Here is a 12,053-nt window from a genome sequence, read left to right as displayed (position 1 = left end):
AAAAGAAAAAGAAAATGTGAGTGAATTAAAACTAATAGGCAAATTCAATAGATGAAAAGTGAATGGATTGTCTACATTTTTTAGGTTTATTTACAATATTAAGCTAATTTGTGATTCAATCAGTCCAGAGGTGTTCAGTGAGCAACTTCTAAGGACCACCTCATGTTTACATATAGTAATAATCAAAAAAGAAGATCCTTTGCTATTGTATTTGCAGATTCCTGCAGATTCTGTGTTGTGATAGAGTATGTATACACACACACACACACACACACACACACACACACGGAGACATGCGTACACATGTATTATGGTACTTTAAACCAACCAAATGTGGATTAATCCAACACATTTTTACACTGTTTTATTGATTCATAACTTTTAACGACAATGAAAAACTAGGCAGTTTTTTCTGAATTACATAATCCTCAAAATTCATAGCTTCCCAAATTTTGATGAATAACAAGGTATAGAGAAAAAACAGAACATTTGAAAACAGGTGTAAAAGGCAAAATGAAATACAAGCCTTTTCTCTGTAATTAGAGGTTTAAATTATTAATGCTGTTTCTTAGCAAAGATTTCAGAAGAAAGAGAATGCATTGCAGGCATCACCATCTCAAAGTGTTCTTGGCATAATTTAGGATGGGGCAATTTATTTAATGAAACCATATTTTCGGTTAAAATTTAAAAAAAATCTCAGAAACAATCTGGTGATGTTTGCTAGTGCTCTAGCAGAGAGAAACATAGCTACAGTGGGAACAGTCTTAAGGAATAATTAATTAAAGAAATAGAATTAATTTAAAAAGCTGCAGGAGTTAGGTTTTCATTATACAAGGTACTTTCTTTTTCGTGTTTTCTGTTGCTCCTGAGATATATTTTATAAACTGATAGAACCAGGTGAGACCAAACAATGAAGCCCCCATTGAGGGAATAATACCATGATGACATTAATATGTTATATCGGCATTGCCAGGATAAACTCTATCCTCAGCAATGAGAATATACACAGACCTGAATGATACATCTAGCTTCATATAAAGCAACAATATTCATGATCTATTGTGTCATGTGCGATGAATCTGAATATGTAATAAAACAGATTCAGAAGATATCAAATTCAGGTCTAACATGCTACTTTTTATCTGTTGATTCTTTAAACATACTTAAAGCATGAAATATCAACATGAGGTTTTGACACCTGAAATTTTCTTGCAACCATGATTTTTTCTACTATCATCATTAAAATACCTAGCATATGCTCAACACTTAATATTCACCATTATACTTACTATACAAATCCCTTTTATATACCTTATCTCAATTAGTTCAAGAAACAGGCTCATGGCCACACTTTTCATCCTTGTAAAATTAATATTCTAAATGCGGACATGTAAAATTAAGTAATTGAAGCTTAGAGAGTTAAAAAAAACTTCTCTGTCAAACATCTGAACAGTAGTTTACTTACTCCAAGAGACTCACCTCTAAAGCACTATTTTATACCAACTGGGCTACATATCCAAATTTCAACTTTGTGTTTGTCATTTTATCAACTCATTGAAAAAACTAAAATGCAACATATATGTAATCTATAATAACATATCATTTAATTACTGCATTTAGTCTGAGGAAATAAAGATTAATCAGACTCAATTATTAGCCTCAAGTAATTCTCAGACTTGTGAAGACCTACTTTGAAGACAAGGATTAGGCCCGGCACGGTGGTTCACACCTGTAATCCTAGCACTTTGGGAGGCCAAGATGGGCAGATTGCTTGAGGTAAGCAGTTTGGGACCAGTCTGGCAAACATAGTGAAACCCCTGTCTCTACTAAAAATACAAAGATTATCTGGGCATTGTGGCACACTCCTGTAATCCCAGCTACTTGGAAAGTTGAGACAGGAGAATCTCTTGAACCGGGAGGCAGAGGCTGCAGTGGGTTGAGATAGTGCACTGTAGCCTGGGAGAGAGAACAGGACTCTATCTCACAAAAATAAATAAATAAATAAATAAATAAATAAATAAATAAATAAATAAATAAATTAAATAAATAAATAAAGTGATTATATTTACTGTGATAATTGATCCTAGAGGAATAGTTAAAGTGCTGTATAAACAACACTTAAGCAGGGTCCAACTTTCTCTGGTATGGCAGGAGTTGATAGGCTACCTAGGCAGAGAGAAACAATATACCTGCAACCATATTAACTTTGATAAATATGAAGAGGTGGATGCTGCTAGTCCCTGCTAAATTCATTTTGGCTGTGACACCCATCGCCAGTGAGTGAAAATGTTGGCTGATAGCAACTCATGTCTTCCTGTTTCTCTGGAGAATTGGCCCTTGAACCCTTATGTTTACCCCCTGCAGGCTAAACCAATTTCACTTCTGCAAACTGATCTCTGTCAATGTCTGAGTGACACAGAGGATACACATTCTCCCTGTTGCTTTAAAGAGGGAGTATGTCTGTGGTACGAATTTTGCTTCATAACTTCTAAGTGTTTCAGTGTTTTAGTCCTCAAACCATAACTCACATTTGTTTAGCTTTTCTCTTGTTTTCTGGCCTGCTTCATTCACTCTCCTCCTTGAGATCACCCATTTAAATAATTTGAATGAGAACTTTCATCTCAGGCTCTCCTAAGAAACCAAATAAAAGACATGGTGTCACAGCAGTAAAAATTTAAGATAGGAGATAGTTAAATGAAGAAGTTAGGCAAGTAACAATTATGAACTTATGTTTTCATAAGACATTGTGTGTGTGTTTATATGTATTGTTGGTGTGTGTGTGTGTGTATGATCATAAAGTCCTTGAAATGAAAGATCTTACTTTCTTCACCTTTATGTCTCTTCCTGGTACATCCCTTCAGTCTTAGATTGATCTCACATTGGTCACATGTCTCACACCTAGAACTACATACTTCATACTTCACATAGTAGAGAATACTAAAGCCTTTTCAAATAAATGAACAAAGATGTAGGATTCTAAATTCAACAATGATGTTGTAAAATTTTATTAATTTACTGCAATGCTTGACAAAATATTTTACCAAACATTGTTTATCAAATGTCCTGATATATTTAATATGTTTAAATAAATTCAAGGATAACTGTCATAACAAATTGTTATTTGGACGTGCTAGTGTTCAAATGCAACATGGCAACTCTAATAATTTGTCACAAAATACAACTCCATTGGAGATTATATTATATAATTGAAAAGTTAGAAATTATAATGTAAACAGTTCTATCTTAACCCAGTGTCAAACGTTGTCATAAGCAACAGAGTCCATTCTCTCTCCTGATCATGTGGCTTTTCTCCAGTTTGAAATGAAGGCATAATTCTGCCCACAGTCCCAATCCTACATCCACGTAGGCATCCAATAGCAAAATAAGAGAGCTTCTCCTTCAGTATATTATAACACACTTTTCATGATTTGCTTGCTTACAAAGTGGTTACTAGGCCTATTCCTGAAATAAATGCTCTGGCCAGGATATAGCTCTATATAAATGGACTAGAACCACCATATCATCTGGTGTTCTCCTAATAAAATCCACTGTGGAGGGGGGGATTTGGTTCTTAAGTTGGCGTAATGTGGATCACTTGTCCCAAGTCCACTGCCAGGGGTGAAGACCCTCCTTATTCATATTGACTGAGAGAATGGCAGATGGGGACATTTTCAGAAAATAATTAAGAATGATAGGCAGGTCCAAAGCAAAAAGTTCCTTCACAGAAATGACATTTATGTTGAATCAATTAATACTCAGCCAATGTATTAAAACTGTACCTAGAAATTATGCTACATTACAGAAAATAGTTAAGAATATTATGTTTCAAAATTTTATAAATGCAAATGAAAATTTTAAAACTTGAACTAGAATTACCTAAAGCACTCAAATAGAGTGAGAGAAAATACCTCTATCTACAATTATGTAAAAAATCTCCATTTTATAAGTCAATTTTGAATAAATTGAGATTATAGTAGATACTCATTGACCTGGTTATGAGTTCTTTGGTCCCAATACTTTTGTTATAAATAAAACATAGATACATGAAAAATGTATAAAAACATAGTTTAATGACTGGGCGCGATGGCTCATGGCTGTAATCCCAGCACGTTGGGAGGCCAAGGCAGGTGGATCACGAGGTCAGGAGTTCAAGACTAACCTGGCCAACATGGTGAAACCGCATCTCTACTAAAAACACAAAAATTAGCTGGTCATGGTGGCATGTGCCTGTAATCCCAGTTACTTGGGAGGCTGAGGCAGGAAAATTGCTTGAACTAGGGCCCGGGAGGAAGAGATTGCAGTGAGTCAAGATCCTGACATTGCACTCCAGCCTGGACTACAGAGCGATACTCCATCCCACTGTGTGTGTGTGTGTGTGTGTGTGTGTGTGTATGGTTTAATACATTTTTATGAAGTGTACAATATTCTAACCAATATCCAGTTCAAGGAATAAAACTTTGCCCACCCCCCATTAAATACCTCTCTTGTGTTCAGTCCCAATATCAAATTCTTCTTTTCCCATACAAGTAACCACCATCTTGTTTAATCATCAATTCTTACATTTCTTTATAATTTTACTTTATATGAATAATTTTATTATATTTTTTGTATAATTTGTATACCTAGACACCAGAAGTTTTGTGATTCGTATGGTATATTTTAAACATTCTCCCTCCATCTTGTAATTTCCTCATTACAATGTATCTGTTAAAGTGCCTCTTCCTTTTGACCTATGGAGTTTTCCAATTTTGGGTTCTATTGTTGCATTTCAGCATGTTCCTCTGTTCTTCATGTTCCCCAAAATTGTCACAGAATCTCAGAGTTTAGTTTGATTTTCATTCCTTTGGCCAGATTATTAATGTTGTTATGGTATTTCATGAGGAGTCTTATTATATCTGCTATTCCTTTTTTTTTTTTGGACATCACTAGCCATTGATATTCACTGCTAGATACATTGATTTGTTGGAGGTTGATAATTGGTAATATTTGGTTATATGTTTGTATTTATATATAAAATCATGTTATAAATAATCACTTATCTTCATCTATCCTTTGATTGTCTAGTGGTGTGGTTCACAGAGTAAAGGCCACTTCAATATTTTGTTTTAGTCACTATATTTGAAAATACTGAAATTGTTAATATTTTAATAATCATTATAAACTAATGGATTTGAACACATAGGTTATAATTCATTTCAATTATTGTATTTGATGAACTCAAATGATTTCATATTTGACAGCAGAAATCTTTTCAGTTTGTTGTTTTGCCCTTTTGACAGTACCCCATAAACACTGATAGTTTTCTTGCTATCTGATGTAACAAGATACTCCAAGGTCATCTCATAAATTTTTGCTCCAATACTGGAATTAGTCATTTTTCTAAGAAACATTTCTTTCTTTAAGTAAGAGATGACATTTTATGACCACAGTCAGATAACTAGAGATGCTCATTGCTACTTTATTATTCATTGCTTCTAGGCATTTTCAGTGGTCACATATAGAAAAATATATAATACACACAAGCATACACAAACACTATAAAACATCTTGCACATTCATATGGATAAATTCAATCCAAACTGTTAACTACAGGATTTTTACTAAAATACCTCTGAATTGCACCTATGTCTCCTCTCTTACACACTGACAGTACTGGTTCTCAAGATTACAGAGATTATTGAATTAGAATATGCCATAATTATTTGCTCTATTGAAATATACAGTATTTGAAGCATAACCATATTAGTAATCTTTAATATGTATCATTCAGAGTTCTCCAATGAAACTGAACAATCAGAATGACAGGATATATGGACAAATAAATACATATATCAATAGATACATCAATAGATGCATGCATAGATAAAATATGAAATATGGTTTAATCAATTTTATATATACTGTATTCATTCTTCCCCCTCCATTTACAAGTCACATTATCTACATTGATAGAACACAAATCCATTACATATTATTCTTTGTAGCTTATCAGAAGTTCATTATTCATTCATGGGCAAGAAAACTTTTTATCATGAAGGACTAGATAGTATACATTTAAGGTTTCTTAGACCGTATAGTCTCGCTTGCAATTACACAGGTATGCCATTCAACTGTGAAATCCCTAATAAAGGAGATGTTAATAAGTGAGCATGACTGTGTAAATATAACACCTTATTAAAAAAACAGAATCAAAGCAGATTTGAGCCATGAATTCTAGTTTTTCTACTGCTTGCTCTGCTAGATTGCTCAGGAAGTACTCATAAAAATATTATTCCCTCAGTTTTTGCATGTTGATAACAATTTGTGGTTATTATACTTGATAGTCAGTTTTGTTGACATAAAATCTTTGGCTCACATTTTTTTCTTTGACATTTTCTTTGATTGTCTAGATTCTTAAGTGTTTTGGTATTTTTTCTTAAAATATAGTAATTTTACTGGAATTTCTCATAGTATTGGTCATTCTGGGTTGATATTCTCAAGTTAGTGGTGTGTTCTTCTTATATATGCAACCCTGACACTATTTAATTTTTTTTCTTGGGTTATGGTTTTTAGGATTTTTTATGTCCCTTTATTTGGTTTTTATCTATAGGAACTCCTATGATCCATGCATTGGACTATCTTTAAATATATTAAATACTTGTTAGTTTTCCAGAATCTGTTTTGTGTTTGTGCTCAATTCCATTTTTTTCCAGTACCAAAAAGTCTTTATTTATTCATTGTATTTTCCCAGGAAAGAAGAGAAGAGAAAAAGTCAACATGTGTGTTACAAATGATTAGAAAATAAGAAAGAAAGTTTCCAGTACAGCAAAATAAACCATCAAATAAACACACCCAGCGATGGGGTCACCAAAGTCCAAAGGGGCTCAGTCTCCTACAGTTCAGGAATGAGGGGAAGGGATCAGGAAAAGAACAGGCAGATACAGGCTTTCCTACCCTCCCATTCTCTCCCCATATATTAATAGTTTCACACACATCTTTGGTTTCTACCAATAAACATGAAGTTACATCTGTCTGGCTCCTATTAAACAATCTTGTGACCACTTAGACATGCTTCTTGTACCTGCATCAAATTTCCTGAGTCACTTGGATATACATTCATATTCCCTTTCTTGGCCTCCTTACCCCACTTCCTTCCAGAAAGGTCCTCAGTTACTTTTCTCTGCTTTAGGATTAAAGATTAAGTAGGATAGATCCATCCAAAATAAAGCAGTATCTTAAGTGTCAGTCATTAATCATATCAAAAAATGGTATTGACTCAGGAGTTCGGGAACAAGAGATGGAAGTTTCCTAGATTCTTCAGGATTTTTGCATAATTGGTTTAAGGGTTGTGGAGATCATCCAGAAATTAAATGTATATGCATGTGGGTGTGTAGGTTTTCTTTTTGAGAGAGATGGAAAAGAGGGCAAAGTAGGAGACACATTTTAAGAACAGATGTGGTCCAATAGGTAAAAGGAGATGGGGAACACAAAAGAAAGGATGGTTCAAGATCTCCACTTTAAGAAGGGGGCCCCCAAAACTAATGTCTCAGATCTTTTTGTCTGGTGCACAACTATCTTTGAATGCTGTGGCTATGTTTCTGTCAATACAAAAGTTTGTAAACATAAACCCCAAATAACATAGAGAAAGACCAACACATTATATTTACACAAACTAGGCCATCTGGCAGTCACCAACTCAGTGGTGCTCTAAAAGCCCAGAGAAATACAAAAACTAGAAAGGGAGCATCATTTAGGGAGATAGCAACCCAGAATCAAACCCACACCACCCAAGAAGCTCTATTGCATTCGTCCCAATTCAACACAGGAAAGTAGGTTTGCAGTAATGTTACAGCAAGCAAATGAAACTCTCTTTTTACTCCTTTAGCTACCATGACACTACTAATCATCACTGCAGCAGGGCAGAACACTGGCTTCAGGTACCACAAAGAAGCCCCCATTTGTGGGTCTCCCTGGAACCCCCAATTTTGAAATGTTGAGGATTTTAGTCCTTGCTTTATATATCCATCTCTTCACAGCGCAGGCTGTGTACAGGGGTATTCATCTTAAAACTATCTGTAAATCGTTCAAGGTGTGCACTGGGTTGAGCTTCCTGTCCGTGACCACTGCTCTGGAGTTGCACTTGAGCCCCCAGTGGACACCATTGTGAACCAGAATAAGTGGCACATGGAAGGCTTCCAGAGCCTGAAGGAGATTGAGGCAGTGGGGTTCACCTGTAAGAAGTCTGCCAAAGGTCTGAAATCTATCTGTGTCACCAGACCTAGTGGGATGTTCTGTATTGAAACTGAGAGGCAGACAAAGTGGAGGAATATGTAGATATCAAAAGGAGGCAGGCAGGTGGCACAAGGGTGGAGGTCTAAACCATCGTGCCAAGGAATGCCAGTTGCCACATCAGGCCAAGAAGCGCCACTGTGCAGAGCATCAGTCATACAGTAGCCTCATAGCTGCTGAAGGCCCAGCAAGCCCCTAGCTCACAGGGGAAGCCAGCCTACTTTTGGGAGGAAGAGGAAGACACACACAGCTCTGCCCTGCTCCCTGAGGCCCAGAATTGAGCCACTATGGGTGGAGGCCTTTCGTTTGCTATCAGGAATTTTCAAGAAGCAGGCAGAGTGGAGAGAGTGGGAATAGGGTGGATTGGGGCTAGGTGTCACGGCCATGGATCTCAGGCTGTGGTTCACAGCATCACCCCTTCTTCCCTCTTGGTCAGGGGAACAGGTGAGGCAAAGCAACTCCAACCATGCTCTGTCCAAATACAGTGAGGACTTTGGGGGGAAATCACCTAATAACCTTTATGCTTTATCTGAGGCCCCATCCCCAGAATTCTCAGCTTTTGAAAATGGCCTGGACAGGGAAATCATTTTCCTTTACATGAAGGTATAATAATAATTCCTGTGCTAGAATGAAAGGATTGGGTGTAGGACCAGATTTATGTATCCAAGCCACTACATTATGCGGGAGAAAATCTCTTAGGAGTAAGGCAGTGTTTTATTTTGTTTTTACATCTTGTATCCTCATACTCACTCTTGGGATAGGGTGTCGGGAACTGGTCCAAACAATGGATAGTGATGAAGACCGAAAGGATGGTTGGGAAACAGCTGCAGGTCTGCTGCTCCTACAATTAATTGCCCCACCCCCACCCCGCTCTGATCAATGTGATTTTGTTTATTCACTCCCTTGGATACTGCACCTTGAGTCCCACTTTTTCAGGATGACAAGCGTACACTAGCTGTGTGCCAATGATGTATCTTGTGCATTTTATTTTTTTTCCTTAATATAACCATTATAGTTTTGTATTTTTGTATATTGCAATCTAAGGCCCTCAATCCTGCACTCAATTCTCAGGTACATGAGCAGTCTTAGGGATAAGACAGCAGAAGCTCCAGGTCTGCACACTAGAAATACTTTTTGTTGTTTTTATTACCCTGGAGAGTAGCTGTTTGGAATGCACAGCCTATTGAACGAGTCATTTTTGCCAATGAGAGCTGACTTTTCAGCCCTAGTGTCCCCTTGAAACCCCCTCCACCTTGAAAATGTTTCATGGGAGACTCGGTTTTAACTGGGTCACTCCATGACTTGATCACTTCCTTCTGGAAGATTGGAAATTAGTCTAAACAGGAAAAGGTGGTGTAGAGAGGTTAGGAGAGGCTGGGCCAGAGAGAAGCCAAGGTTAGGTGAGGGTTGTCTAATTCTAGGACACAGAACATGTTTTACATACCAGGTCCATTCTTCACAGGATTAGGCTAGGCCTACCGTGCACAACAGGGGATTGTGTGTGTGTGTTTCTCTAAAAAACTGTAAACTTATAAGGATAACTGTTAAGATCATTTATATTTCTTAATATACTTTTTATTTTGGAAAAATTATAGAGTAACAAAAAAAAATCAATGGTAGTAAAAAAAAAAAAAGATGTCTTTTCCATGCTTCCCCTAATGTTAACAACTTACATAACCATAGCACATTTGCCAAAATTACAAAATTAAAGCAGGTATAGTATTAGCTATATTACTTACTTATTCAAATTTTTTCAGGATCTAACCCAGGACAATACATTACGTTTAGTCCATAAACTTTTTAAAATACACTTTTTAATTACAGAATAGTTTTAGATTCATAGAAAGTTTATGAAGATAGTATGGAGAGTTGGTATTATCCCACACCCAATTTCCCATGTTATTAAGAATTTATATGAATATGGTATATTTATCATAATTAATGAACCATTATTGATACATTACTATTAACTAAAGTCTTTTTTTTTGGTAGTTTTGTTGTGTTTTATTTGACACATAGTCATTGTACATATTTGTGGGATACAGTGTGATACTTTGATGCATGTATACATTGTGGAATGATCAAATCAGAGTATTTAGCATACTCACCACCTAAAATATTTATTATTTCTTTGGCCAGACATGGTGGCTCACGCCTGTAATCCCAGCACTTTGGGAGGCTGAGGTAGGTGGATCACCAGGTAAGGAGTTTCAGACTAGTCTTGTAAACATGGTGAAACCCCGTCTCTACTAAAAATACAAAAATTAGCCTGGCATGGTGGTGGGAGCCTGTAATCCCAGATACTTGGGAGGCTACGGCAGGAGAATCACTTGAATCTAGGAGGCGGAGGTTGCAGTAAACCTAGATCACGCTATTGCACTTCAGCCTGGCCAACAAGAGCAAAACTCTATCTCAAAGAAAAAAAATAAATTAAAAAAAAAGAAAAACAGGTATTGTTTCTTTGTGTTGAGACCATTTAAAGTCCTCTCTTACAGCTATTTGGAAGTATGCAATGCAATATTTTAAACTATAGTCACCTTGCTATGCTATAGAACACCAAAACTTATTCTCCTATCTACCTATAAATTTGCAGTCGCTGACCAATCTCTCTTCAACCTCTTTTTCCTTCTACCCTCCCCCAGTCTCTTGTAACCACTATTCTACTCTGTAAGTCTATGAGGTCAGCGTTTTTAAAGATGCCAAATGAATGAGATCACGCTGTACTTGTCTTTGTGTGCCTGGCTTCTTTGACTTAACCTAATAACCCTTCACATTCATTCATGCTGTCTCAAATGACAGGGTTTCATTTTTATTTTTTTTCATTTTTCAATAGTATCCCATTGACTATCTGCCATATTTAATTATTTTACAATATATTTTTGCTGTGCCATGATTCCACTCATGATACAAAATTACATGTAGTCATTACGTCTCTTTAGGCTCCTCTTATCTGTGACAGTTTCTAAGACTTTATTTTTAACTATTTTTCAATTTAATGAGGAGAAAATACTGGAGAGGTATTTTGTAGATTTCACTCAAATGGAATTAGCCTGATGATTAAACTGGGGTTATGTAATTTGGGAAAGAAGGCCACAGAAGTAAAATGTCTTTCTCATCAAATCACATTAATAGTGCACACAATCAACATGACTAACATGACTTACCATTATGAGTTTTCATCTTGATTACCTGAGTTCATTAGCTCTTTAGTTATTCTTTCGTCTCCCACTTTCTATACAGTACTCTGCAAGAAGTTAGTATGTGCAGGAAACTTTTAGTGAGTGGGAAATTAAGAATTATCAGCCATCAATTATTTAATATTCTTTGCTACAGGATATTTGTGTTTTTTCATATTTACTTTTTTCCAGTATATTCATAAAATTTACATTGAGCTATTATAATCCAATACCACTCTGTTTATTTTTTGTTCAATTTTCCCAGCCTTGCCCCTTCTCAGCTCTTTCACTGGTTTCTTTGCTCCTTTGTACTTTTTTTTTTTTTTTTAATATTGTCTTACTTTCTGGCACTAAAACATACCCCAGACTCATACTGTATATACCTCGTCATTGTGCTAAAATGAGCCACTTATCTAAAAAGCCCTGGTACCATTCATTGGAGAATGATATTAGAAAGAAAAGTATTATGCTCCTGGGTTGTAATTGCTTTTAAGATTTCTACACAAGAAAATACACATGTGTATTTCTAGCCTGTGTATATACACATATATATAGATATTTTTAATGTATCCATGTGCATGTATCTTTTTTTTTTTCTTTTTTTTTTTG

This window comes from Colobus angolensis, unplaced genomic scaffold (assembly GCF_000951035.1).
Source record: "Colobus angolensis palliatus isolate OR3802 unplaced genomic scaffold, Cang.pa_1.0 Scaffold191, whole genome shotgun sequence".
NCBI classification, from domain to species: Eukaryota; Metazoa; Chordata; class Mammalia; order Primates; family Cercopithecidae; genus Colobus; species Colobus angolensis.
This window is presented reverse-complemented; position numbering follows the sequence as displayed.